The sequence below is a fragment of the Pelodiscus sinensis genome, chromosome 7, assembly GCF_049634645.1.
Source record: "Pelodiscus sinensis isolate JC-2024 chromosome 7, ASM4963464v1, whole genome shotgun sequence".
Lineage (NCBI taxonomy): Eukaryota > Metazoa > Chordata > Testudines > Trionychidae > Pelodiscus > Pelodiscus sinensis.
This window is the reverse complement of record NC_134717.1, coordinates 46,206,637-46,227,779: the sequence shown is the minus strand read 5'-3', so window position 1 is coordinate 46,227,779 and position 21,143 is coordinate 46,206,637. Positions and strand designations below refer to the sequence as shown.

Below are 21,143 nucleotides of genomic sequence, written 5' to 3'. Positions count from 1 at the left end.
GAGCCGGAGCAGTTTCCATTCATGGCTGGCCCAGGCTTGCTGCAGACAGAAGCTGCTCCATGGGACGCCAGAGGAGCCTCTGACTGCAGGGTTCCAGGAGGCTCTCCAGGAGTGGGGCCAGGAGCATGCTAGCTGCCGGCCCCACTCCCAGGGGGAGCATTTTAGTAACTGTGTAATCACTAAAATTGTTGCAGGTACACACTTATTAAAATAAATTAAATCTAACATCCCTACCAGGTACCCCTCTATGGAGCCAAAAGTCTTATTTACAGTAAAAGATTTTTGTCCTTAGGAAACTAAACAGTGTGTCAGGGGCAGAGAACAGAAGAGCCCAACTTGCTGTCAATGTTTCAGATGCTTGCATTGGTAAGGAACTGATTAGAGGAGAGATCCCCAAATGGTCCCAGCAAGCAAACCACACCCTGTGCTAAACAGAAAAGTGAAAACATTCCCATGGGTTCCCACCACTCTGACGTGGGGGAAAATTCCTTCCAGGACCCAAATCTTCCAATTAGCAAAGCACACAAGCCAGGTACCCAGAAAAGATTCAGCATACCATGATAGAGCACTGGTCCACCCTGTCTGGTGTGCCATCTTCAGCTGAGGCTAATCTCAGATGCTTCAAAGAACAGAAAAAAAATACAAATCTATTAAACTACAAAAAAAAAAAAGCTATCCAATAATTGTGTATGGGGAAAAATTCTTTCTTGCCCCTCCGCAGGTGACCAGCTGAAGCTCTAATGCATGAGAATTTATAATAGTGGTTACCTTAATGCAGAGCAGTAAGAGGTAAAATACCATCCATATGCCCTTTTCTCTCCAGCATTTAGGCTCTTCAGGCACTTTTTTTGCAATAATATGCACATATGAATATCCTATGCTGTGTACTAAAGTTTATCCCAATTTAAACACTACTGTTTGTAAGATTTACCACATCACAGGATACAATACCTTTACCCTAAAGTGTTTTAGCTCTTTAGTGAACCAACTGCTATTGCCTTCTGTACCCTGATCAAATGCCTACAATCCTCCTTCTAGCACAAACAGAATTAATAAGAGAGAAAAGCCACTAGACTTTTTCTGTATGTCTGACATTTGAATCTACTTACCACAGATTATTTGGACCTTTGTCACTCTTGCTAAATATGTGAAATGGGAATCTAAAGTGTACACTGCTTAAAAGATTACAGAAAAATTAAAAGCCACATCTAATATAGAACTAACTCAGAGGATATTTCAAAAGCCACTTCTAATATAGAACTAACTCAGAGGATATTTCAGAAGGAAGTATGTGGGAAATATGGAAACATATTTATACAGCATTAAACAAAAAAGAAACTGTATTTGGTTTGCTGCCAACATATTAAGAAAGGAACCCCTTTGTTGGCAATAAACAAACAGTAGCATTTTAGTCAGGAAAAAATAAATTGAAGAACTACGCCTCAATAGAACTGGTATTTATTGAGAGCACAAACTATACTATTGTGACTATTAACATAGCACCAGACACAGGTTGAACCTCTTTAGTCCAGCATCCTCAGGACCTGACCAGTGCTGAACCAGAGAATTTGCTGCTTCACTGGGGGTCAATATTGTCTAGCAGCATTACCAACACTTCCCCTGCTTACTGGGCTCTTAAAAAACATTTAGGGGTAAATTATAGCTAAACAACAGCACAGAACACTGAGAACCAGGACTAGGGGCTGTAAACACACTTTATGGGACTGCAGGAAACTTGGCCACACCCATGATAAGTGGACCTCCAGCTAACTAATATCATGCTGAACCATGGATGTTGCTGGACCAGAGAGCGGTGGACTAGAGAGGTTCTATCTGTCCTACATTACAGAATCATTGCATTAGAAAAACTAGTACATAAAACAATTTTCAGGTGTCAAATTTTCCTCAAAATACTTTACCCTTTACACATAATATGCAAGATCCATCTTAATTCTATCATCCTTTTAGGGTTCATCTTTTAAATCCAAAAAACAAAAGATATGCAAACAGAACTAGTTGATAAATATCTACACATGGAGTCTGCAAAATACAAAGTCAAAAACTGCAGACTGACTGCATTAAGACTGGCTATTTCTAGCTGATAAACCTAGGGATCACTCACACCTCCATGTTCTTTATTTTTTATGACACCACACAATAGCATTAGCTGCAACTTAGAAAATCAATACTTGTTCAATGTGTGGGAACCTCATGCAATCTATGTAATTTTTGCAGCAATTTTTTTAAAAATAGAAATACATCATAGCTGTTAGCCTGAACACTTTTCAGAGTTCCCAATATGAACACTACATTTTTAGGTGACAATGAAATGTGCTTAAAATTTCAAATACCTCTAACAGAGTGTAGGAGCCCTTTAAAACTTCCATACAAAGCACTGGAGTGAGCCCTACCCTGCTCTGGGATTTTCAGTAAGGAATATACCAGTGAGACAGTGAATATGGTTGCTTATTGTGAGGAAGGAGCCTGAGAATTGCAGCTGGGAGGTGAGGAAGAAACCCTGTCTCTGTTCTGGACTCAAGAACACAATCCAAAAGTGCAGGAAGGGCTAGAACCACTGTTAGGGTTACTAGGTAGTCTAAAAAAAAAAAATACTGGAGCGGGGCTGACCGGGAGGAAGGGGGGGGATGGGAAGGAGAGCTGAGGGAAGGGGAGGTCTAGCCGGAAGAGATTGGGGGAGGGGCAGCCGGTGGGAAGCAGAGCTGGTCGGGGGGGGGGGGGGCCAGGACAGCGGGGCTGGCGGGGAAGATCGGGGGAGGGGCAGTCGGCGGGAATGGGGCTGGCCGGGGTGGGAGGGGAAGGTGAGGAGTGGCCAGCAGGAAGCAGAGCTGAAGGGGGGAGGGGAGGGTCAGGCAAAGCGGGGCTGGCCAGGGAGGGGTGGGGAGCGAATCAGCTGGCAGGGAGCAGGACTTACCCAGACACATGCAGATTCCAGGGCGCTACCTGTCCCGCGCACGGTCCCAGCGAAGCAAGTCTGGCTGTGGCTCCCCCATGCACTTGACCAGCACTCAGGAACAGAGACAGGGCTTCCCCTCCTTCTCATATGTAACCAGAGGCTCCTAGCGCCAATTGCGTCCCGCCTCCCAGCCACTCACCCCGCCCCTGCCAGGCTTCCATCTGGCATCCCACTGGAAAACCAGAAAATACTGGACATTGCACATGTCCGGTATTTTCTAATTTTTTTTAACCGGACATAGGGCTCAGAAACCAGACTGCACCTGGCAACCCTAAACTGTCAGTCTGAGCAAAGGGCTGGGAACTATTGATCAGGACCTGACAAGACATCCCAAAAGGGGGAGGTGTATTTAAGGAGTTTCCATTGCTCGGATGGTGCTGTGTGATTAAGTAAGAATCTCAGCTTTTTTTTAAAGTTCTAACCCTCATGGGTTACAGAGAAAGTCCTGAAAACAGGGCCCAACTATATTTGGAAAAGGCAAATAAAAGGAATCCCAATGTTATTGTTTTTATAAAATTGCATTATTTTAAAGCCAAATCTCATAGTTTATTGAGGACTGAGTCATAGTTTTTGAACACTTGAGATTGGCGGTAGTGAACAGGCCCTTCTAGAGTGTCAGCTGAAGAATTTGGGCTGGGAAGAGCCCAGATAAGGGAGATTAGTTTCTTGTTTTGAAGGGACCTTCCCTTATTTATTTGCCCCATCAACCTAACAACAAGAGCTGTCTGTTGGTTTTGAACAGACTCCAAAGTCATGGCTATTTGTATTCTTTTGCCTGTTACATCACCCATCTTAGATTTTATACTGTGCCCAATTTGTGTCTGAGGCCCAGATCCACAAAGACACTTAGGTGTAAGGCTGCCAGATAGTTTCAACAAAAATTCCAGACATACTTGACATTACATCAGAATCTTCATTATATCTTATTTAGAAAATACCGGACATTTATATTTTCTCATTTATATTTTATCAATTTGTTATCCGAACAGAAAGCTCAAATACTGGTTTGTCTGGTTCAAAACCAAACACCTGACAACCCTAGTTAGGTGCCTATATCCAAGTTGCAGGTTCCACTGCTACTCACAACATTTCCACTTGGCTGCTGCCTAACTCTATAGCCACCTAATCTCACTTGGTGCCTAAGTTTTTTCAATAAAGATTCCTAGCTGTGTTTCTACCTCCAGCCATGCACACTGCAGCCCTGCTCTATGAACTCAGGTACCTAAGTCCCTGAACAACCCAGGAAATGCAGGTCAATACATGCTTTGTCTGCCTATCTTGCCTGCTGAGCCCATTCCCTAGGTATGCTTAGGAGGCCACCTACCACATCAGGTTCCATTCAAAATCTGGCCAAAGGAGGATAACGAAAAAGAGGGGGTTTCTAACTTTTGGCCCGGAAGAGTGCTCACCAGGACACAGGAGATCAAATGATATTATAAGAGTGGTAATAATTAATTTCAATATACCTAATATTAAGGTAAAAACAACAAGAGAAGCCATTACAACAATCTCAGTTAAGATGTAGGAGGACTGAATAACTTGCAACATATAATTTAATCACTGAGTTCTCTACAAAGACCAGGATTTTCTTGAATTTGTTATTCAAATCCCTTTTCAAGACTCACCTTTTCCAGGAGGTCCACAAACACTAACCCAGGACAGCAAGACTAAGAACACTCCATTTCTGGGGGGGGGTTTCTAAGCATCTTCTACATTTCCTACTGCATTTTTGTGTTGTTGGTCTCTGATCCAGCCACAGCCACATTCCTATGCAAAGCTCAAAAAGAGTCAATTGTTCTTTGCTAGGGAGTTCAAGGGTTCTCCCACATAAAGACAATTGCAAGAGCAGGGCTTTAAACCGAAAAGAAGAAGATCACTGTAATGCTGGGAATCGGGATTGTGACTGGATCTTGAAGAGACTCCAGCCTCAGAACCATTAAATATTATCCCTTTTACACAGCTTAGCTAAATGCTAACTGTGCATTTCAGTACCAAATTTAGGATACATTTTTATACAGGTACTTTAATACAGGAAAGATGCTTAGAGGCCAACAGGTTACCCAAATAGGCAGGATAACAAAATAAACAAAGACAAAAATACCTTAAAATAAAGGCTGCTACTGTCAGAAACAAAAGTTTAAAAAAAATGTAAAGGGAAGGAATCTGAAATGAAATGTCCCAGTCCACGCCACTCTCAGCTTCCATTGGCGGGGAATGGCAATCCATGGCCAACGGGAACTGAAAGCACCCACACCTGCAGAAGCACTGGTACACAGAGTGGCAGCGACCCACCACAGGATAACCCCCTGGCAAACTGCTGCGGTCTTATTGCCCATCTCTGGTTTAGATAGTAATGATCTAAAATGTATGAATACACCAGCTAAAAGAAGGCAAGGGGACACCTACATTTATCAAAGCTCCTCCTAGAAAGTTTAATTTTTCCCAAATAAATCATTAAGATTCAGTAATGCATCATTTATAAAGGCATAAAGCAATTATTCTGGAATACAGAACTGGAAATATAAAAATAACTAAAAATATGCAGGGGCAATATTAAAAATGCATTCTGTATTGTATCACACAACATTGTTGTATGAATAAGTAGCAACCAAATTTTTTTTGTTTTTGGTAAGGCTGATCAAAATTTTACAAAATTTAAAAATTTTATTAAAAAATATTTTAATGAAAATTTTTCACCATTGTTCTTCCAGAGCTGATTTTATGCTATTGTTTTAAAAGAATGAGAGCTGAAAGTTTTTCTCTCCACCCATCTGTTAGCATTAGACTTTGGAATAAGCAAGTCCTGCCCAAGAGAAGGAACATAAGAGTGTATTACACAGGTGTTGTGAAAATGATCAGAGAACCTGAGAAATACGCACCTCATGTGTGTGTAATCATGTTTTATTGCATAGAACTCAGGATGTGTCTAGACTACACCTCTGTTGACAGAGAGATGTAGATTAGGCATGTCGAAATTGCTAATGAAGCTGGGATTTAAATATTCCACACCTCATTAGCATAAAAATGGCCACCGCTTTTTTCCGAAATGGAGTTTACGAAAAAACGGCAGTCTAGATGCAGATCTGTCAAAAATAAAGCCTTTTGGACAGATCCTGTAAAACTCATTTTTTGAGGAATAAAGGATGTGTTGAAAAAGGGTTTATTTTCGACAGATCCCCGTCTAGACTACTGGGTGTTTTTTTTTTAAACTCCATTTAAAAAAAAGCGGCAGCCATGTTTATGCTAATGAGGCATGGGATATTTAAATCCCGGCTTCATTAGCAATTTCAATGTGTTTGATTTGCATCCCTCTGTCGACATAGAGATGCAGTCTACACGTAGCCTCAGTGATAACAGACTTCGAAAGCCAAAACCATAACTATGTATGTAAAGGACCTGTTACTGCAGTATGTGAAAAATATATGTACACAAAGCCCAAAAGAAATGGAGAAGTCTCTCCTCTGCGGAACTAGTACATGTATTAACTCTAGATGATTAGGTCACCTAAAGACCTGTAGGTGACACTAATGGTAAACACTTCTGAGGGTTTTCACAACCATTTTTGAAGATGGGTGCTTCATCAGCATGTAACAAGAGAAAGTCAGGGAAGTGCACTACTTTTATAGCTCAGACACAAGGGTACCTTGAGTAGTAAATGATCACTTTAATTTAAACAAAATACTACATAACTCTGCTACATATTAGTAGTGCAATATGCTTATGAGGACTAAGTCAGTAATTTTGGAAATATGCGATGTAACCTTGTTTGCTAATGAACTATTGATATGCTGGGATGCAACTTTTGAATGTTTCAGTGATTCAATAAATTACCATACGTGTTTCTAATTTATTCAAAACATTGGTGCACTTATCAATCACTTCATAATCTATAACACTATTTAAATAATCCCATTCAGTTGGGAAAGTGCATACAAAAGTACTTCTGAAGTGCTAAGTATTATTGTAGCCCTTCTGCCGGGTAGGCCTGGCAGGAACCAGGGCTGGGTTCAATATCTTGGGGTCAATCTCACAAAGAACCGGCTCGAGCCCCCACCCAGTGATCTGGGAAATTCACGCACCCCTGGGCGCCTCTGAGAGGCAATGCTTCCCCACTCGCAAGCACTGAGTCTGAGTGTAGGAACAGAACATTTAATGAAACAGAGGAAGAATTCATACGGCATTAGCTTGGGGAAAGCACCACAAACAGAGTTCATAACCCAAACATGAGCCCCCACCCCGGCCAAGATTCTCCAGCCCCTGCTTACATTATTATACTAGCACGTTTACCTGGGGTTGACCGAGCCATTAAGAAGGGGCTTAGAGCAGGGGACAGAGGGTGTGGGTGGTGCAGGAGTTAGGGTTAAGAGTAGGGATGTTAGCATGTAGTCGTTTACATAATTAACTGATAAGTTAATTGGTTAACCCTACATGCATCCCCCCTCTCTATCAGAGATAGCCATGCGGGGGACAGGTGGAAGCCAATATGCACAGAGAGCCAGCTTTAAGCCAGCTCTCTGAATGTGCTGGCTCACAGAGTTGCCTTCCCTCCCCTTGCTGCCTCTCACACCAGCACCACGGGGGGGACGGAGGGAGGAGGAGGGCAGGCAGGAGCCAATATGCACAGGAAGCCAGCTTTTAAGCCAGCTCTCTGCCAGCTCTAGCAGTGCTGCCTGACCCACCCCTTGCTGCCTCCCAAAGAGGCAGCAGTGCAGGGCAGGGAAGGGCAAGAGGGAGCTGGTGCTCAAGGAGAAATGGCTAAAAGCCAGCTCCCTGCAAGCACCAGCTCCTGCCTGCCTCCCTGTGTGCAGATGTGTAATGGCTGAAACATTCAGTCGTTACACATTTACAAAAAAGCAGATTTGCTAACATCCCTAGTTGCGAGATGAGGCAGAATTCTGGGAGTGTGAGGGGTGCAGAAGTCAGGATTGGGGGATGAGGAGAGGTTCAGGGTAGGGGGTTGAAAGGTGTGTTGAGACTCAGGGCAGGGGATTGGCCGATCCCTGGGAGCCATGCTCAGGGCTGGCCCGGGTGGTGGGTGCTGCACTGCCAGGCGACAGCTCCACTAGGGGGTGCAGTGCCTTAAAAAGATTAAATCGGTTTATAATTAGGTGAAATTCTCATCTCAATGAAGTCAATGCCAAAGCTTCCATTCACTTCAATGGTGCCAAGATTTGACCACTTACAACCAAAATTCATCTTAGAATAAGTGTTTATAACCACGCTTTTAAAAGGTTTTAAACAAAGACCAATTCTTCATGACACCATATTAATAAATTAGTCTGTGTGTCAGAAAAATATATCCAATGTTGAGAGGATAATGGACCATGCACTAAAATATAGGATGGTTTATTGAGAATGGATCTTGTTATATCAAAAAAGAAATCAAGTGGTCTAATCTACACAATTAGAGACACACACACTTCAAATCCCTCCTTAAAGGGTGTCTGTAAATTTGATTTTCCCTTATCTAATTTCCAGTTTAAAGTACCTTTAAACAATATCCATTATATTTTTAGTAACTCCTTATAAATGGTGTTGTGTTTTTCTGCTCTCCTATTAATGTTTATAAGGGTATTTTTAGCAAGAGAGAAAATTATACAGAAGAACAGTGAAATCAATTATACAAAAAATGCTGCCAAATGTACAAATACATTAAAAAGTGAAAAATAACCATTTTCCCACCAACATTTTTCAGTTATTATCATTTTAATTGTTAACTGTGAATATAATAGGCACAAAATATGTTATAATACTACTAATGGATTATTAGAAATTTAGTTGTTAACGTATTTGAATTTTAGTAAAGAATAGTAAAATTAATTCAATCTGGCTATAGTAGGAACATTGGATGAAGGATCATAAAAAGCAATGTAAAGCAGCAATATATCTATTTGGGAGGGAGTACAGCAGAGACATATGTCTGATCTTATTTAACATCTTTATTTACGATGATCTGAAGAAGAGTTAACAACATAGTAATGAACTTCAGAGGATATTAAATTGTGAAGAGTGGCAAACCCCCATACCACACATCTCAAAGGATGACAAAAAGTTTTATATAATGGGAAAAACCTGAAAAACAATTATGCTAGAAGAAATGTGCAGTGACAGTAGACAGCAGAGTGGATAAAAATCCATTTTAGAAAAAACTAAAAAAATATTTAATTTTTTAAAATAAAATGCTAAATTTCTCATTTTAAAATAATAGTTATAATTAAATCTCATCACAGACATGCTACATTTACACCTACAGTATCATAAAAATGAATTAATGGCTCTAGTGTGACAAGTCTGTCCAGCTTAAATACCAGCTCTTGTTTCTTGAAAGTTCTGGCTTCCAGTTTCTGTTTCACAGCAGACTCAAGTAACATGTGCAAAGAAAGACACAGGCTGGACAGGACTGTTTTTGCTCTATACTTGTGTAGTGGTATCTGGACCAAGCCTGGCAGAGGAAGTAGTTAAGACCATTGCCTTAAAACAAAAAGGCAATATATAGGAAAGGACAGAGGCAGCATAGAAAACAACAGTGGAGTAAACTGGAAATAAAAAGGGAAGACATTATTTAGCATACACAGATTCCAGCATTCCCCCCACAGAAAATCTGTCATGACTTCTGGGCATAAGAGAAACCCTATGTGGGAGTATTTTGAAGAAAATTTTTCCCTGGGGTAAAACGTGTCAAGTGTAAGCAGTAGGGATGTTAGATATTGATTAATTTAATAATCATGTAATCACATCAAAACTTAGCGATTCAATTATTCAATAGTCCCCATGGGTGGGGCCAGAAGCCAGTACATTCCTGGCCTCATTCCTGGGGAGCCCCCGTCACCCCATGCTGCTGCCTCAGTATCAGAGGCAGCAGCGTGGGGTGGAAGGCGGGAGCCAGTGCGCAAGGGGAGCCAGTCTAAAAACTGGTTCCTCGCATAGACTGGCTCACACCTGCCACCCCACGCTGCAGCAGCCCCTGTGTGCAGGGCAATGCCAGTTAACAAGTTTACTGGTTAATAGAGTGCCAGATAACAAAGCTTTCACTGTAAGATGTAAGTGCTATTGTGTTTGTGTGTGTGATTTAGTTCTTACCATTTCTAAAGCACTGATGCTAATTCTGTAGCTTGATACAGGTAATGAGTATTATGTATTATTTCCTAAATTAATAAAATTAAGTTATCTAAAAAAAAAATTACACAAAGTAAACCTCTTAGAAGTTGTAAATTGTTGTACTGAGTTGTAAATTACCATGTTTCAGTGATCAGATTGTCACCATTAAGAAATCTGTGAAGTAGTATCAGTAGGAAACCTGATTGAAATAAATGAGTTTTTTCTTGGTGATTTAAAAATTGCCTTGATTTAAATCAATCCCTCCTGGTAGACAGCAAGTAATGACTGAATATGCAATATGAGATAACAGAGTAAAGGCCATGGGAATTTTGAACTGCATAGTCACAGGCATCACATCACAGAGTAGAAGTATAACAGTCCCTCTGTAAACTTAATGCACACATTGAATAACACTCTTGAAGGGTGTAAATACCAAGCAGAGAAAGTAATTATTTAGAACAGTAAAGGAGCACTAACTAGGAGCAATAAGAAGAAATTAGAAAGGAATAAACAGGAAGGTTCCTTGTAATGATTTATATTATAAATGGTGGCAAAGCCTCAAGAGAAGCAGGCAGTATTCATATCTGGGACCTTTAAAACTGCAGTGAATAAAATTAGAAAAGGTACTGTAGGCTTCTGGAAAGGTTCAAGTGATTAACCATATCTAATACATCCTATCCTTCACCTAACTAACTGCCAGGTTCATGGAACATGAATATATAAAACTGAGGAAAATATAAAATCATGACAGAAATTGTGAACTTGAAAGCCATAGATTCTTCCTTCTATTGCAAGTACACAGTTAATAATATAAATAAATCTTTAAAATTGGCAGTGTATATTCTTTCTTTCCACAGGTGGATGGACAGCAACCATTATGCATATACAAGCTGTCTCCCTTGCATTCATTCTGACAACTGACAGGAATGACCGACCATTTTACAAATCTCAAAAGCACTTTTTGAATCACTGAAAGAGGAGTCAATTGGTAATAACTAACCTTGTATTATACAAATAGTTTTAAGCTGCAGCTATCACCATAAATTCAATTATAATACATACGTAGGCAGATTTATCAAAGTCTTATGAACGTTTCAAGGTTAGCCAGTTTGACTGATTCTAACACTAATCCTTTGATTAGATTTCAGTCTATCCTAGTAATGTTGAATTTACATTTAATGGGAAAATGTAACAAGCACAGTATTAATTGGAGGAGTACAACAGAAGTGACTTGGTCTCTTTTTCTTTAGAAGACTCATTTGTACAAGTTTTAGAGGTGGTCCTTGGTGTGGATTTCACCTCTAAAGTGTAATATGCAATTGTAACTGAACAAAGACATCTCCAAGAACTCATGGCTAAAAATGATTAATTACTTTGCATTATGTATCACTTATGCAAATGGCATACTATCCAAAGACTATGTGGTAAGGGAGTAGTGATTTTACATGAGGATTACATCAGCAACAGTAGCAGAGACAGAGAGAAGCTGCAATAGTAAACTGTCATTTGTGTCTCTACATTCCATGTAAAATGTAAACAACATTTTAACAAGTGAGCTTCATGCCATTTCCACATCTCTATGCCATTGCAAATCTGATGGTAGAAGCATTTCCACTGTGGCACAGGAATATTGAATCAAATAGCTATCCTTCCACAAACTGTCATTTGTGTCAGGCAACGTGCATAGCCAGACAGATCCAGTGTAGAACCTTAGACAGTTACAGAAATGCCACAGTTTTCAATCTGAGGACAGTCTGGTTTTGAACATGTTCTTTGCACCAAAGAAAGTGGTTGGCAGCTCATACCAATCAGCAGAATGTAAATGAATTCGGAAAGTTAGACTTCATTTAGCCAAAAGAAACAGAGATATGAAAAGAAGTGGGATTTCATGCTGGCACAACCATTACATTAAACATATAGAATCTGTGAAAATATGAAACCAGTCTTCTGACAGTGATGGTATTTTGGATCAGAATCATTGAGTGACTTCACCTGTTTCTGTGTTCCATATTGAGCCCTTGTTTTTATGGATTATAATATTGTAATTACTTTTGCAATATTTGTTTTAAAAAAAGTAAAAACAAGGATGTAGGCAACTTTTGAAAAAATGTGTATATAATAAAATATCAATTAGCAAAGAAAACACAGTCCCCATGTAAGCAAATCACAGTTACTTTCCTTAAGGATAGATATGTGATGCTGGTAAATCATACCTTGACCCTTACTATTGAGTCCTCACTTGGGATGTCACCAGTTAACTGGCAGTCCAGCCAGGATGAAGCAGCCCACTGCACAGCCGAAGCAGCTCCCACCCACAGCGGGCCTGGCCCGACCCGGCTAGAGCAGCCCCCTGCCTCTGGGATCTCGTGTAAGAGGTTAACTGCTTAAACAGGATTTTACATCCCTACTCCTCACCAATGTCAGCCACAGCTTTGTTTTCAATGACAGTCAGATTCCAATCAACTGTTTAACTTCCAAGCTCCATAGGTGCCTCTACCACACTGTCAGTCCCCACCTCCTCTGGCAGCTGCCCATCAGCACCTACTGTACAGAGACCATTTTGGAATTTGCTGATTGTACCTTCCTTTCTTGCATCTAGCAAATTTTTGTTCATTTCTATGCTCCCTATATCCATGGGTTTAGCTTCCTTGTTTCCCCAGTGCAACTAGACACCCTGTCAGTAATCTGTTAGCTAGAATCCTAGGGTAAGCAGCTTCCCACTTTTGCTAAGAGTTCTCCTCAGGTTTCAAAACTGAAGAGGCTTTTATTGTGCAGGTGAAAACCCAAACCTTAGCACAGCAACTAATAAGCAGGACACATTTCAATAATGGAATCCTGGTGTAGGGTCCAGCAAGAGGAATTCAAGGATCCCTCTGGGAAGAAGGTGTCTAGAAAATGTCATATTTACATGTTATATTTTAGCATTCCCATCTCTCCTACATCTAGGAGAGATGGGAATGCTAAAATAGTTTATCCCCTTTTCCATATACAAGGCACATTTCCCTAATTAGGGCAGGCTTAGTCTGTACAACAATAGAAACATTTTAACAAGTGAGCTTCATGTCATTTCCACACCCCTGTCCCAGGCAAATCTGATGGTGAAAGCGTTTCTACTGTGGCACAGGAATATAGAATCAGAGAGCTATCTTTTCACAAATAATCTACAAGATTAAAATGTTCTGGGGTGCTGAAAGCACAAACACTTAGGCTACGTCTAGACTGCAAACCTCTTTCGAAAGAGGCTTTTTCGAAAGTATCTTTCGAAAAAGAGCGTCTAGACTGCAAGCAGTACTTTCGAAAAAGCAAGCCGCTTTTTCGAAAGAAAGCAGCAAGTGAGTCTGGATGCTCTCTTTCTAAAAAGTCCTGTTGGCATTCAAGAACGCCTTTTTTCGAAAGAGCACTTTCGAAAAAAGGCGTTCTTCCTCGTGAAATGAGGTTTACCGCTGTCGAAAGAAAAGCCATGTTCGATTTAATTTCGAAAGAACGCGGCTGCAGTCTAGACGCAGGTGAAGTTTTTTCGAAAAAAGGCTACTTTTTTTGAAAAAAACCCTGAGTCTGGACACAGCCTTAGAAACCTTAAGCCATATATAACAGAATAACCTGAGAAAAATCTCCTACACACCCAAGAATTGAGGCTGAAGATAACCTGAGAAATGAAAGATGTAAACCTAGCAATCAATCTGAAGTGAGTTAGAAGTCCTCACTCCTCTGAAAATCTGAAGTTACTGAAGCAAATCACCACACTCCCAAAGTGGGTGTAGAACCCTCACTATACAAATACACCAAGATTAAGAAACTAGGAGAAAGTGAAGTATGGTAGTGAATGGTTAACCAGTTAATGGGTAAGCATCACCCCTACTGCTCCCCAGCGATGCTTACTGGTTACAGTTAACCAGTGGGGGCTGGAGCAGCCCCCACCTGTAGCAGGGTGGCCACTCCAGCCCAGCTGGCACAATTCTCCCTCCCACTCTCATTTAAGTGGTTAATATAACTTTTAATCAGTTAACTGATTACACAAGATTTTACATCTGTAAAGTGCATTAGGCATAGGGTACAATTAGCATTATGAATGTATTCTGCCTTCATCAGACATTAAGCACTGGCTGCAGTAAGGAAGTAGTAATAGAAATTAGCACTGCTGTGTCTACAGACAAACTCATGAAAAGGAGGGGCAAGGCTTCCTAAGTTTATGGACTATAACAACAGAACAGGAGTCGGTGATGTACTGCAAGATGATTTTTTGCAGCACGCACAGCATGACATAGGGCAGGGGTGAGGAACCTTAGGCCTGGGGGCCAGATGCAGCCTCCGGCCTGCCTGGATCTGGCCCTTGAGGATCAGGGTCCCCCCCCCCTGCATTGGGGAGCCTGTGATGGTGCTCCAGTCCCCCTGCTACCCCACACAACACAAAATCTACTAGGCTGAGGCCCCATAGGCTCTGGTGTGCAAGCAGAATGTGAGGAGACTGCTTCTCAGTCGTGTACCACGTCAGTGTGGGGGTTTTGTGTGTGGCCCTCAACTGATTTTTCTGTGGGTCAGTGGCCCCTGATGCAAAAAGGTTCCCCACCCCTGGCACAGGGGCTGAGCAGCCCAGCAAGTGGAAAGGGCAGCATGACCCTAGACTGGGCTCCACATCCCTGGGGCGTGCAGCGCCTGGGAGCTAAGGGGTTAACATCCTCTCCTTCTCCCCGCCTCCCCCAGGCTCTGCCTCTTGCTCCAGGAGGGGGTGGGACTAGGGCTGCTCCATAGATCAGGATGACACAGCCAGTCACATGCTGCCGCTGCCACCGCCCCCATGGAGCACCAGGGCCTGGGCTACGCTTCAGCTGTTCCCCATTGGCAGAGAAACCCTTCCCCAGCCCTTTGCTGTGCCTGATCAGGGGCTGTCTCCAGCCCCGGGCAGTCCTGAGCTCTGCATGCCCCAGCCCCAGAGCTGCAGCCTTCATGGGAGGGGAAAGCCCCAGACAAAGGGCTGGGCCAGGCAGGAAGTGACTCTGCCGCCCACCAGTCCCTCCTCGACCCAGCGCTACTCCCGGGGGGGGGGGGGCTGCGAGTGCCAGCGCAGGTTCCCTGCCAGTGTGTGTACTGGGGGCACAGGAATGTGGCAGCAGTAACGGGGGATGAAGGAGGATGTAGGGATAGGATGGGATGGGACAGGGCTTGCACTGAGGGGGTTAAATCTTGGCACATACTTCTGAAAGGTTGCGGACCCCTGCGATAGGATGTTTTTCCCTCAATACCACAGTGACATCCTGTTGGGCAGAAACTAAAGAATTGTAATTTCCTTTTTACTGAGGTTGGTTGGTGGGGAATATTCATTGTAATTAGGACCAATGGATTATTAAGTTTACTTTTACTGTACTTCTGGCATTTATTTTTAAAGGTTTCAGAAATGTTTTATTACACTTTGTTAGATACCAGTATCTAAAATTAAAATTTATTTCTAAAAGAACAGATGAGCAACGATTTGGCATGGTACAACAATTCCTGGGCTTACAGAAAATAAAAAGTTAAGCCAAGGTAAAATTAGAAGTCTAAAATAGTTGTATCAGAACTTTTGAGCAACAGAGGATTTGAGAATAGGAGTCAGTTCCAGGAGGTAAATGAGCACAAAAGGTCAAAGGAAAAATGAGGCAGCCAAAGTTTCAAAAAAGGGCAACAAAAATGATTAAGGGGTTGGAACGGATCCCATATGAAGAGAGATTAAAAAGACTTGGACTTTTCAGCTTAGAAAAGAGGAGACTAAGAGGGGATATGATAGAGGTCTATAAAATTATGACTAGTGTTGAAAAAGTGAATAAGGAAAAGTTATTTACTTGTTCCCATAATATAAGAACTAGGGGTCACCAAATGAAATTAATAGGCAGAAGGTTTAAAAACAAACAAAAGGAAGTTTTTCTTCACTCAGCACACAGTCAACTTCTAGAACTTCTTGCCAGAGGATGTTAGGACTTTAACAGGGTTCAAAAAAAGAGCAAGATAGATTCATGGAGGTTAGGTCCATCAATGGCTATTAGCCAGGATGGGTAGGAATGGTGTCTCTAGCCTCTGTTTGTCTGGAAATGGGTGACAGGAGAGGGATCACATAAGGATTACTCGTTGTGTTCCCTCCTTCTGGGGCATCTGATATTGGCTACTGTCGGCAGACAAGACACTGGTCTAGAGGGACCTTTGGTCTGACTCAGTATGGCCGTTCTTATGTTCAACACCAAAAAGAGTGAGGAGTGTGCCAAGGAAACTGAAAGAGAAAGGAAGCAGCAGGCTTGAAGAACTCCAGTAAAATTACAAATGGTGAAGACTAGGGATTCTAAATAGTGGTTAGTAGACTAATGGAGTAGTTGATGGAATTTCCATCGACTACTCTATTAGCCCAAAAGGGGGTTCGCTGTGGTCCTCCTTTTCAAATGTAGTAAAACCTGGTGACTCTCACTACTTTTAAAAAGCAGAGCTGCAGCAAACCTCCTTATCAACTAATCTAGTAGTTGATGGAATTTCCAGAGTTATGAACATTTCACCATTATGAACAATTCCTGAGGTGTTCATAATTGAGGTTCTACTGTACTTTTCAAACACAAGTACAGTAAAACTCTAATAGTCCAGCATCCAATAGTCCGGCACTCCTGATAGTCCAGCATCAAAATGGCAAGAGCCTAGTGGTGAGCTTTGGCAAAAAATGAGTCACAAGGTAACAGCGGCAGCAGCTGAACAGAGCGAAAAGAGTAAAAAAGGGTTAAAAAACTAAAACATTACAGTATACTGTATACAGTATGTACAATAAAAAGGGTTAAGAACACTTTATATACAGTATATACATAACCATCTTATAGTACCTCCTGATACTCCGGCATATCTGATAATCTGGCACCATCTAGGCCCCATAGGTTCCGGATTATCGGAAGTCTACTGTACTACAGTGTGCCCCAATTATGTAGCCACATAAGGATAACTCTTTTTTTAGATATGGATTCACCATGTATTTGTTTTGGAAAGGTATGCTGATTGCATATTTGTTTAGAATATATATTTAGATACTAAACTTCATACTTAATACTTACAAACATTTGAATTGATTTAAAGCATGAGAGAAGTAGCAAGTCTTCTGCTTGTGTCAACTTTTAATAAAGGAAAAGACAACTCCACTCATTAACTCTTCAAGTAACACTAAACTGGACGTCACTACTTTATCTTACTGAACTTCTGAAATATTACAGCTGTTTCAAATTATACTAAACACCTTTTGTTAACCTTTAAAAGTCAAGATCATGTTATTTATATAAAAAAATGTTTAATTCTGGTAGAGATGAATATAAAAATAAAGGCTAGTTACTATATATGAGAACTATTCCCATCCAACCAGGACTACATTATAAAGAAAATATATATTTGACAAGACTTTAATCTCTGAGCCAATTTAATCGTGCAAGTTGCTCATTTAGGGCATGTCTATACTAGGAAATTATTTTGAAATAACTCCCAAACTAACTATTTCGATTTTAGTTATTTCAAAATAAGCTTATTCCTTGAGGAAAGAAGTACAGATTTTGAAGTAACCAGCCCATTATTTCAAAATAATGGGCTTGGCAGCATAGACCCGGGCTCAGTGAACAGAAAATCTGTTAGTCATGCGGTAAAATAAACTAGTTCCATTAAAACTCAGCTATGGATATCTGGAGAGTAAAATTAACCAGTTTCTTGCACCTTACTTATATAATAAATAATTTGGAGTATATGCTAGTACCAAAAGAATAATATTCTATTTTTAAGAGCCTACTTCAACAAAACTTTTCTCTTTAGTCCTCCAGTAAGGTTCATGAATATTTCTGTAGCAATATTAACATATAGAAGTTATGCTGCAGTTTGTTGTTCGACCTTGGAAACCCAATTCACTTTGAGAAGCACAGCAAGGTCTTCTGTTTCATTTGTTATTAGTCCATAATCTCTGCATTGCTATTTTATTTCATATAAATATTAACCATGCAGACTTGCAGAATGTCAAAGTTATAAATAAAACTGAATAGGAGTCAGTGACAAAACCTAAGTCAGATGATCATGTTAAGCATTAGAACTTCTAAGGTGATGATGATTTCCAAAGCACTATTTTGCGTAATCTGAAAAAACTCAAGAAGCTTGTAAGGATTTTGCCTCACTCCTCACAGTGTATTTTTTTAAATTTTTGAAAACCACCTGAGGTTAAATGGAAAAGGTACTTACCAGTGTAGCAACTTCCTGAGTAAAATCTGATTTACAATTCTTATTGACAAAACACAGTTTATGAAGAAACATTTTAAATGGTTCTGCCTGGACAAAAAATCGTGACTTTTCTTCATGGAAAAAATAAATGTATCTATTAGCGGGGTTTCACTCCATTTCCACTAAGTCAGTTATATAATATCATGCCAGATGTTTAAGCTTCATCTAGAGGTTTATCCCAGCGATTGTTACACTATCAGATCACAACTTTTTAAAGCCTCCACATCCAGCTCCTTTTATTATCATTATATACAAGCATAGTACCTTTCTCCATTCCTAGCTTGCTGGCGACATACTGCATGCAATGAGACAACTTGCTGTATGCAGGAAACATATCTTGACTGCAATGCAAACCCTATTCACATCATCATCCTTTCCAGCATCAGCTGGAAATGTGTGTGTGTGCATGCACCCCACCAACAAAAACTGAGAAATTCAGGATTTAGCCATTCTGATGTATCTATTTCCCACCAGCCTGAAATAGATTTGTCCCTATGTACATAGATGCACCCCAACCAATGCCAGATGGAAAACATAGATATGCCCTTGGCTGTATATGGCCCTCTCTGAGTCAGGCATCAGTGTGAGCTGAGAAATTCAACCATCTGTGTGTGTGTGGACGTGCATACACATCCCAGCCTGGCCATGTAGCCATGGCCTGTCAGTGTGCACGCGCATGTCTGCCTGTCTGTCCCAGTCTGAGCCGGCAAATGCAGCCTGGGCCACGTTTCTGCGTCTGTCCCAGTATATGCTGGCAAAAAAAATGCATTCATAGCCCCCTCAGTCGTGTACATCATGCAATCAGGCGCCAATGCAGAACTTCAGAGGCTCAGTCACCTGGATCCCTGGTAGATTTTTCCTCAAGTCCAGGCAATGAAGCTCACCGACTCCTTTCTCCTTTTCCGGTAACATGCATCAGTTATTCCCCATCCAGCTGCAATTCCCGGCCAGCCTGACATCGAGAGGGGTGGGGGCGGGGGAGGAGGTCTGCTGCATCATCCCCTTACCTCAGACGTACTCGCCTGCTCCCCCCAAGCGATGCAGTCACCTGCCGTGCACCCCTCCCCCCGCCGCCAGCCCCACGCACCCAGCCCCTGGCCGAGGGGAGCCCCGGCGCGCGGTGCAAGCTCCGGCCCCCGCTGCCCATTGCGGGCACCCACCTGGTAGCGCGGCGAGCTGGAGACGCTGCAGCTGGGGGGCCGGCGCCGGGCTGGATGCGGATGGGTCCCCTAGCGCACGGGGAGGGCCGGGAGTGCGGAGTCCCCCCCTCCCTGGAGCTGCGTGCGGCGGAGGTCGGGGTGCGCTGCTGCAGCGGGCTCCTCCGCCCGGCCGTACTCGCCGACTGCTGCCTCCCTGCACAGGGCAGCGGAGAGACGGGCTGGGATCCGGCAAGACGCGGACGCCTGGAGCGCGGCGGCCACGGAGCGGGATTCAGAGCCAAGCCCTTCTCCCAGCCCAGCTGGGGTGAGGCCCGCCGATTGGGCGCGCCTGCCGCCGGGCCTGGCCGTCTGCAAGCGGCTGGTCAGCCTGTGACCCAGGCAGGCTCCCCTCCTGCCCTGAGGCATCTAGCAGCTAGGCCTCTGCTCAGGTTGTGCAGCACTACAGCTGTTCCTGGAGGGTGCTGTGAACCACAGTGGAGCCTCTAACTCCCCGTGGGTGCACTGACAGCTCTGCCAAGGTGTTATATACCAAGGCAGCCTGTTCCCCTTGCCTTCAGCCACAGCTAGACAACTGCAAAGCACCTCTGCACTTCACTAACTGCCTTCACACAGGTGTAGTGTATAGTATTGTGCAGAGTAGGCCTCATCCTAGCTAGCTCCACCACAGACCACACTGAGTACAGCCACAAAGTCCTTCAAGTGAATGACACTCAACACTGATACCAGGGTCAATCTTAGAGAGTCAGTTCCTGGACATGGCCTTCCATCTTTTTGCTGTCTCTGTTAGTATTCTGTGAACAGGTGTAAAACTCACATTTTCACTCTTGAGTGCCTTCTCACCTTTCATTTATTTTTAGTTGGGAAGGCCTTAGGCCCAGCTCTGCTCGCTGGTCCTCATAAGAGGATATGCATCTACTACTGCTGACAGCAATAGGAGTTACTCCTTTACATCAAATCACGAAAGATCTCAGTGCTAGGTCCTTGATTTATATCAAACTCCTGTCTCTTCTTGGTCAGCTATAAGGGGTGTGTCTACACTGCACCATAACTTAAGTTATGCAATTTGAGCTATGCAAATTGTGTATCTTATTTTGATGTATTTTGAAAAAGCTTATTTCATCATAAGCGCCAAATTTCAAAATAAAGCACTATTGCAAAAAGTCCCTTACTCCTCATAGAATGAGGTTTACAGGGCCATCGAAATAGCAAGTCCAAAATAACGGGCTTACTGTGAAAACACGGGATAGCTATTTCGGGATACTCCAATATTCCGAAGTAGCATTGCAGTGTAGACGTGCTCTTGTAGATCCACTTTTGAAAACATGAGATGAGAGTGATTCAGCTGGAAAAGACCTTGTTGACTCAGAAGTATCCTTAACACTTTCATCCCCCATTGTGGTCCATATGGTGATTTGTGTTGTCATGTAGAAGATAATGGATTGTATCCTCAAAGACTTATTTACTTAGCCCAGGTTCCCCAGTCCAACTCTTGTAGCCTGTTTCAGTGGGTCATAACCCTACCTCCAGGGCAACTGTTCTCCAGGTAGTCAAAGATCACCAACCTATACATCTGGGTTCCTCTACTCCTTATCTGTAAACTAGATCCTGGCTGCCCTATGTCCTGCCATCTGGCTCCATGGAACAATGCAGGCAGCATGGGC

General features: G+C 42.3%; 1 protein-coding gene across 6 annotated transcripts in view; it reads right to left on the bottom strand.

The window, feature by feature from the left end:
- OSBPL6 (oxysterol binding protein like 6) overlaps positions 1-19,969 on the bottom strand; it is a 178,378-nt gene extending 158,409 nt beyond the window's left edge. For 2 of the 6 annotated variants that reach the window (XM_006119448.4, XM_014571709.3), the window contains exon 1: positions 19,483-19,969. The gene's annotated coding sequence lies outside the window, so the exon portion shown is untranslated. Of the gene's footprint in view, positions 1-19,159; positions 19,275-19,482 lie in introns of all 6 variants that reach the window. The other 4 variants (XM_025182804.2, XM_014571707.3, XM_014571708.3 and 1 more) reach the window with 4 other exon arrangements.
- Between the last annotated feature and the right edge of the window lie 1,174 nt (positions 19,970-21,143).